Here is a 7,175-nt window from a genome sequence, read left to right as displayed (position 1 = left end):
GTACAAAGGGTATTTGAAAATTTAGGAAAAACCCCTTTACTGGGGGCCGACCGGGGGGGGCCCCACGGGTTATTTTGAGAATGAAAAAGGCCCCTCCCCAATTTTTCAGACTTTTGTAAAAAATTTAAAATCGGCCCCTTTTTTCGGGATTTTGGCCCCTTATTTTTTTTGGGGAAAATTTTATTTTTTCATATAAACCCCAACCCATTTTTGGGTTTTTTTTTCCCCAAAATTTTAAAACCAAAAAATCCCCCAAAAAACCCCCACAAAAAAATTAGGGGCCCCCCCAAAAAACCCCCTTTAAATTTTTGGCCCTTTTGTCCCAAAACCCAAATTTTTTGTGCCCTAAAAAAAAAATTCCCAAAATTTAAAAATTTTCCTCATCCCCAAACCCCACAAAATCCAAAATTATAAAATTTTTTTAATTGATCATTTTAAAACTTTTTTTTTTGAAAAAAACAAAAAAAAAGGAAGGAAAAAAAAAGAATTTTTTTAAATTTAAAAGGGGAAAAAATTTTGGGGTTTAAAACCCAAAACCGGGAAAAAAACACCAAGGGCCCTATAAAAAAAATTTTTTAAATTTGGGTTTTAATTTAACCCCGGTTTCCCGGGTTGAAAAACCCTTTAAAAATTTTGGGCTAAAGAAAATTTTTTTGCGGGTTTTAAATTTTTTTTTGGCGCCAAATTTTCGTCCCCTTTCTTTTCCCCCAACTTTCCCCCCAGAAATTTTAACAAAAAATTAAAATTTTTTTTTGGGAAAAACCGTTTTTTGGCCCCGGGTTTTTTTTGGGGTTTCTATCATTCCCCTGTTTTTTTGGGTTTCCTCCTTTACATTATTCTAATTTTTGGCAAATTTTAATTTTTTTTAAAAAACTTGAAAACATTTTTAAAAAACCGGGAAATTTTAAAAACCCCAAAAAAATGGGGGATTTTCCCTCAAGTTTTTTTCCCGGGATCCCAGGCTATAAACCCAAATTTACAAAATTTTTCCCTAAAAAAATTTGTACACTTTCTCTTTTGGGAACCTGGCTCCCTTTTTTTGGCAATGAAAAGCACTGAAAACACCTTTCACCCCGGGGAAAAAAAGAAAAAAAATTAAATATGGGGGGCCAAAAAATTTTCTCGTCTTCCAACCCCCTTTAAATTTGGGTTTTTTTGGCCGGGGCTAAGGTTAATTCACTGTCTACCCCCTTAAACAAAAATTTTTCAGGGAAAGGTTTTTTTAAAAAAATTGAAACCCAAAAATTTATATTTTTTGGTTTGGGGAAAAGGGCACCCCCCTTTCCCCCGGTTTAAATTTTTTTTTAAAGGGAATTGGGGTTGGGTTTGAAAAAGCTTAACTTTAAAACCCCCCCAAAAATTGACTGCCCCTCTTTAAAAATTTTTAAATCGTTTTCCCAACCCCAAAAATTCCCACAATTTTTTAAAAATGGGGGTTTTTCCAAAGCTAAAATTAATAGGGGACACAGTAAAAAAATTTTTGGAATTAACAGTTGGAAATTTAAAAAAACACCCCCTCCCAAATGTATTAAAAAAGCAAAAAAATTTCCCCTTTTTTTTAAAAAAAAACGAAATTGTTTAAACACCCAATTTCACCCCGAAAGGGGCCATTAAAAAACCCACCCCACCCCCCTTTTTTTAATATTTTAAAACTATTTTAAAAAATTTAAAGGGCCCATTATAAAAATTTCCTTAAACAGAAAAATTTTTGGAACCCGTTCTTTTAAAATTTTTATGGAAATTTTCCGTCCTTTTTGCCCCTTTCCCCATAGTCTTTGCCCAAAACATCAAACCAAAAAAAAAGGGCCCGGCAAAATGGGGGGGGAAAAAAAAATTCCCCAACCTATTTTGGGTTTTTGTTTGGTTACTGAAGGGGGGGGCCCACCCCTCCTTCCCCCCCCCTTAATTTTTTTCCATCCCCCTTTTGTTTGTTTAGCAAAACCAAAGGGGCCCCCCCCCCCCTCCGCAATTTTGGTTTTTTTTCCCCCGTTTGGGCCCCGATCTTTGTTTTTTTAAATTCTAATAAAACAAGGGGCCCTTTAAACCGGCCAAAATGGGCCCCTTAAGTAACCCCTTTAGAAGTGGGGGGGCCAAACCTAGCTTTTTTTAACCTTACTTTTAAAATTGTTCATCGCCCAGATTACAATTCCCCCAAAAAAAAACCTAGTTAACCGGGGGGGTTAAAATGTTGGGGGGCCCCTTTCCCCCGCCCCATTTCTTTTTTCCAAAATAAATTTCCCTTTTATTGTTTGGGTGGAAATAAAAAACCTATTTAAAAAATTTGGGAAACCTTTTCGGAGGGCTTTCCCCGGTTTTTAGATTCAGGCCCCCAAAACTTATTAAAAATCATTTTTTGTTTTCCCCTGCCCTGTTTCGGGTTTTGGGAAAACCCCCCAAATTTTCCCAAAAAAATGATGAAACGCGGGGTTCAGGAAATTTTAATAAAAGGGCCTCTTTTCCCCATTAAATCGTTTCAAAAACCCCCAAACTTAAAAAAAACCATGCCCCCCAACCATTACCAAACACGAAAACCATGGGTTTTAAAAATTCAAAAAAAAAAACCTTTTTTTTTTTAACCCCAAAATTTTAAAAACCAAAATTTATTGCTTTTAAACACCAGGGCATTTTTTTTAGACTAAAGCCCCAAATTAAAATGCCCTGAAAACAAAACATTTTAAAAATAAACAAAAAGGACCAAAAACCCAAAACCGGCCCGTAGGGGCACCCCAAAAAATGTCAGGGGAAAATTTTTCCCCAAAAGGGGAGCCCCCCCCTTTTTTCCTAACCCCGGGCCCAAAGTACAAGGGTAATAACCCCTTTGGGGGTTTTTTTAAAATGGGAGGGGAAAACCATGGTTCCCTTTATAAAAAAGGCCCCTAAAAAACCCTGGAAAAACCAAAAACCAAACCCCAAAAAAATTTTTAAAAGAAAATTTATATAAAGTTTTTAATACACCTCTCACTGGGTAAAACGCCCCCCGTAATAAATTTCCTTTTCGGGGTGGCCCCTGGGGGGAATATTTAAATTGTTTTTTTTAATTAATTTTTTTGAAAAGGGCAAAAAATAACGGGTTTTGCTGGTTTTAAAACTGGGACCTTTTTTTTAATTTCAAGGGGCAATTTTTAAAAGTCTGCTTTAATGGTGCTGGCGGGGCTAAATTTTTTTCTGGGACGGCCGGGTTTTTGGATTTTTTTTCAAAAACCCCAAAAGGGAGCCCCACGGAAAAGGTTCCCAAAATTAATCCCGTCATTATTTCACACCCTCAAAAGGGAGAAAAGGGAAGCCCTAATTTTAACCCCGCCCCAAAAAAATTTTCCACACCTCTTTGGGGGAGCAGGGGAAAAAGCCCTAAAAATTACCCCCCTTTAAAATTTCCCCCCTCTTAGGGAAAACAGGGGAAAAAAGCCCCAAAATAAAAAGCGGGGCCATTTTTTTTCACATTTTTCCTTTAGGGAGAAAAACGGAAAAAAGCCCCCAAATATTACGTAAATTTTTCCCCCACGCCCCCTTCTTAGGGAGACCCCGGGTAACCCCAAAATTAGCGGTAAAAAAATTTCCCCAAACGCCCCCCTTTTTTGGGGAAAACCACGGTAATCTAAAAATTAAAGGGGGGCCCCAATTTAATTTTAAACGCCCCCTTTTAAAGGGAGACCCCTTTTAAAGGTCTAATTTTACCCTTTCCTTTAAATTTTCACGCTCTTGGGGAGACCCCGGGGAAGCCCAAATATTACCCGGCCCCATTTTTTCCCCAAAATTTTCAAAGGGAGACAGGGAAAAAGTCAAAAAATTAAGGCCCCAAAATTTCCCAAAAAATCCCCTTTAGGGAGACCCCCCCGGAAAATTTCAAAAAATTAACGTCATTATTCCACGTCCCTTGGGGGAAGCCCACGGAAAAAAAGCCCCAAAATTATTACTCATTATTTCACATCTCTTGGGAAAGACACGGAAAGCCCCCCCTAATTTTAACGCCCCCAATTTTTTCAGGGCCCCAAAGGGGGAAGACCCCCGGTAAATTCCTAAATTTTAAAAGCGCCCAATTTTTTCCACGCCCCCCTTGGGGGAGAAAAACCCGGGTAATCAAAATTTACCCGGCCCCCCTTTAAAATTCACGCCCCCCGGGGGAAAGACCCCCGGTAATTCTAATATTAGCCGGCCCCCAATTTTAAATTAAAACGCCCCTCCTTGGGGAAAGAAAAAGGGTTTAAAAGGGCCCAAAAATTAAGGCGCATTTTTTCCCACTTTCCCTTTTTAAGGAAAAACACGGAAAAAGCCCCTAATTTTAGGGGCCATTTTTTCAAAACCTCTTGGGGAAAAAACCCCCGGTTTTAAAAACCCCCCCCAAAATTTTAAAGCGTAAATTTTTTTTCCCCAAACCCCCTTTTAAAGGGGAAAACAGGGGGAAAAGTCAAAAAATTAAAAGGGGGGTAATTTTTTAAACGTCCCCCTTGGGGAAAAGACCGGTAAGCCCCTAATATTAGCGCCCATTTTTTTTCAGGGTTTTCCTTTGGGGACAGGGTTTAAAGCCCCAAAATTTTAAAGGGGTAAATTATTTTTCCCCATCCCCTGGGGGAAAAACACGGAAAGGTCAAATTTAAAACCCGCCCCCCCCAAATTAAAATTCCCCACCCCTTAGGGAGCCCAGGGGAAAAAGGGCCCCTAATAAAAACGGCCTTTTTTTTCCCACTTTTTTCTTGGGGAAAAAAACACGGGAAAAAATTTCCCCAATATTAGCCCCCTTTAAATTTTCCACCCGAATCCTTGGGGAGACAAGGAAAGGGCCCCCCTAAAATTACCGTCTTTTAATTTAAACATCTTTTTAAGGGAGCCAGGGGGAAAAGGCAAAATTTTAAACCGAAATTAAATTTTAAACCGGCCTTTTGGGGAGAAAAAGGTAAGCCCCAAAAATTTTAAAGCGCCCATTTTTTTCACTTCCCCCCCCCCTTTTTTGGGGAACCCCCGGTTTAACCCCCTAATAGGGGCCCCCATTATTTCACGTTTTTCTTAGGGAGCCCAACCGGAAAAAGTCAAATTTTAAAAGCGCCCATTTTTTTCCCGCCCTTTTAAAGGGAACAGGGAAAAAAACAAAAAAAAAACCGGCCCCCATTTTTTTTTCACCCACCCCCTCGGGGGGGAAGACACGGAAAGGGCCCCTAATTTTAAAGCTTTAAATTTTTTCACATCTTTTTGGGGTGAAAAAGGAAAGGGCCCCTTAATATTAGCTTTTTTTTATTTATTTCAGGGCCCCCCCTTAAAGGGAGCCCCACTTTAAATTCCCCCCAATATTACCGTATTTTTTCCCCAACTCCCCCAAAAGGGGAGAAAACGGAAAAGCCCCTAATATTAGCGTCCATTTTTAAACGTCCCTTAGGGAAAACAGGGGAAAGGCCCCAAAATTACCCGGTCATTATTTCACGCTTTTAAAGGGAAGGACCCCGGTTAAAGTCTAATAAAGGCCCCCCATATTTCACGATTTCTTGGGGACCCCACGGAAATTTCCTAATTTTAAAGGGGGGGCCCCAAAAATTTTCCCAACCGGCCCCCCTTTTGGGGGAAACCCAGGGTTAATTTCAAAATAAAAGGGGGCCCTTTATTAAACGCCCCCCTTTGGGGAAAAGAAAAGGGTAACCCCTAATTTTTGGGGGTTCCCCCAAAAATTTCACCCCCCCCCCCCCTTTAGGGAGACAGGGGAAAAACCCCTAATTTTAAAGGGGTCATTTTTTTTTCCCAACGCCCCCCTTTTAGGGAGACAGGGTAAAGGCCCCTTTTTTAAGGGGTAAAATTAAAATTTTCCAACCCCCCCTTTTAGGGAAAAAAGGGGTAAGCCCCCCAAAAAATTACTTCATTTTTTTTTCAGGGTCCCCCCCTTGGGGAGAAAACGGGTTAAAGGCCCAAAAATTAGCGTCCAAAAAAATTTTTAAAACGCCCCTCTTTAGGGAAAACCCCGGAAAATTCCCAAATTTTAAGCGCCCCTTTAAATTCCCCGTCCCCCCTTTTTAGGGAGACATTTAACCCCCCCTAATTTTTTAGGGGCCCCAATTAAATTTCAGGGGCCCCCCCCCTTGGGGAAAAGACACGGTTTAAAGGTTTAAAAATTAGCGCCCCATTATTTCCCCCGCCCCTCTTGGGGGGAGACAGGGGAAAAGTAATTTCCCGCCCATTTTTTCCCAACGTCCCCCCTTGGAAAAACAGGGTTTAAACCCCAAAATTTTTTACGCCCCCATTTTTTCACGTCCCCCCCCCTTAGGGGGGGGAAACCCCCACGGAAGTCTAAAAATTAGGGGTTAAATTTTTAAACGCCCCCCTTTGGGAAAAAAACACGGTAAATTTCCCTAAAAAATTAGGGGCATTTTTTTCCAACGTCTTTTGGGGAAAGACACGGTAAGCCCCCAAAATTTTAAAGGCGTAAATATTTTCACGCCCCCCCCCCCCCCTTAGGGAGACAGGGTTAAAGCCCCCCCCCCCCCAAATTTTTAAAGCGTAAAAAATTTCACGTCCCCCCCCTTAGGGAAAAACCAGGGTTAATTTCTAATTTTTAACCCGTCATTTTTTTCCAAACCCCCTTTTTAAAGGGGAAACACGGAAAAAGTCTAATATTACCCGTAAATTAAAATTTCCCCACGTCCCCCTTGGGGAGACCCCCGGAAAAACCCCTAATTTAAGGGGGTTCTTTTAATTCAAGGGGTCCCCTTTGGGGAGCCCCAGGGAAAACGCCTAAAAAAATTAGCGTAAATTTTTTTCACTTTAATCTTTAGGGGGTTCCTTTAATTTAAACCGCCCCCCGTGGGGGGAAAACACGGAAAAATCTAAATTGGGCGTCAATTTCACGCCCCTTTGGGGGAGACAGGGGTTTAAGCCCAATTTAAAGCGTAAAAATTTTTCCCCCGCCCCCCCTTAGGAGAAAAGGGAAAAAGCCCCCCAAATATTAGGGGGGTTCCATTTTTTTAAAAGGGCCCCTCTTGGGGAAACAGGGTTTAAAGCCCCAAATTTTAGGGCCCCCCAATTTATTCCAGGGTTCCTGAGGGAGCCCCAAGGAAAAACCCCCAAAAAAAAATTTTAAACGTAAATTATTTAGGGCCCCCCCTCTTTAAGGGAGAAAAAGGTATGGGGCCCCCTTAATTTTAAAAAGCGTCATTTTCCACGTCCCCCCCTTTGGGGGGAAAAGCCAGGGTTTTAAG

Source organism: Bolinopsis microptera, unplaced genomic scaffold (genome assembly GCF_026151205.1).
Source record: "Bolinopsis microptera isolate Bmic1 unplaced genomic scaffold, MBARI_Bmic_1.0 sca40, whole genome shotgun sequence".
Taxonomy (NCBI): Eukaryota; Metazoa; Ctenophora; class Tentaculata; order Lobata; family Bolinopsidae; genus Bolinopsis; species Bolinopsis microptera.
This window is presented reverse-complemented; position numbering follows the sequence as displayed.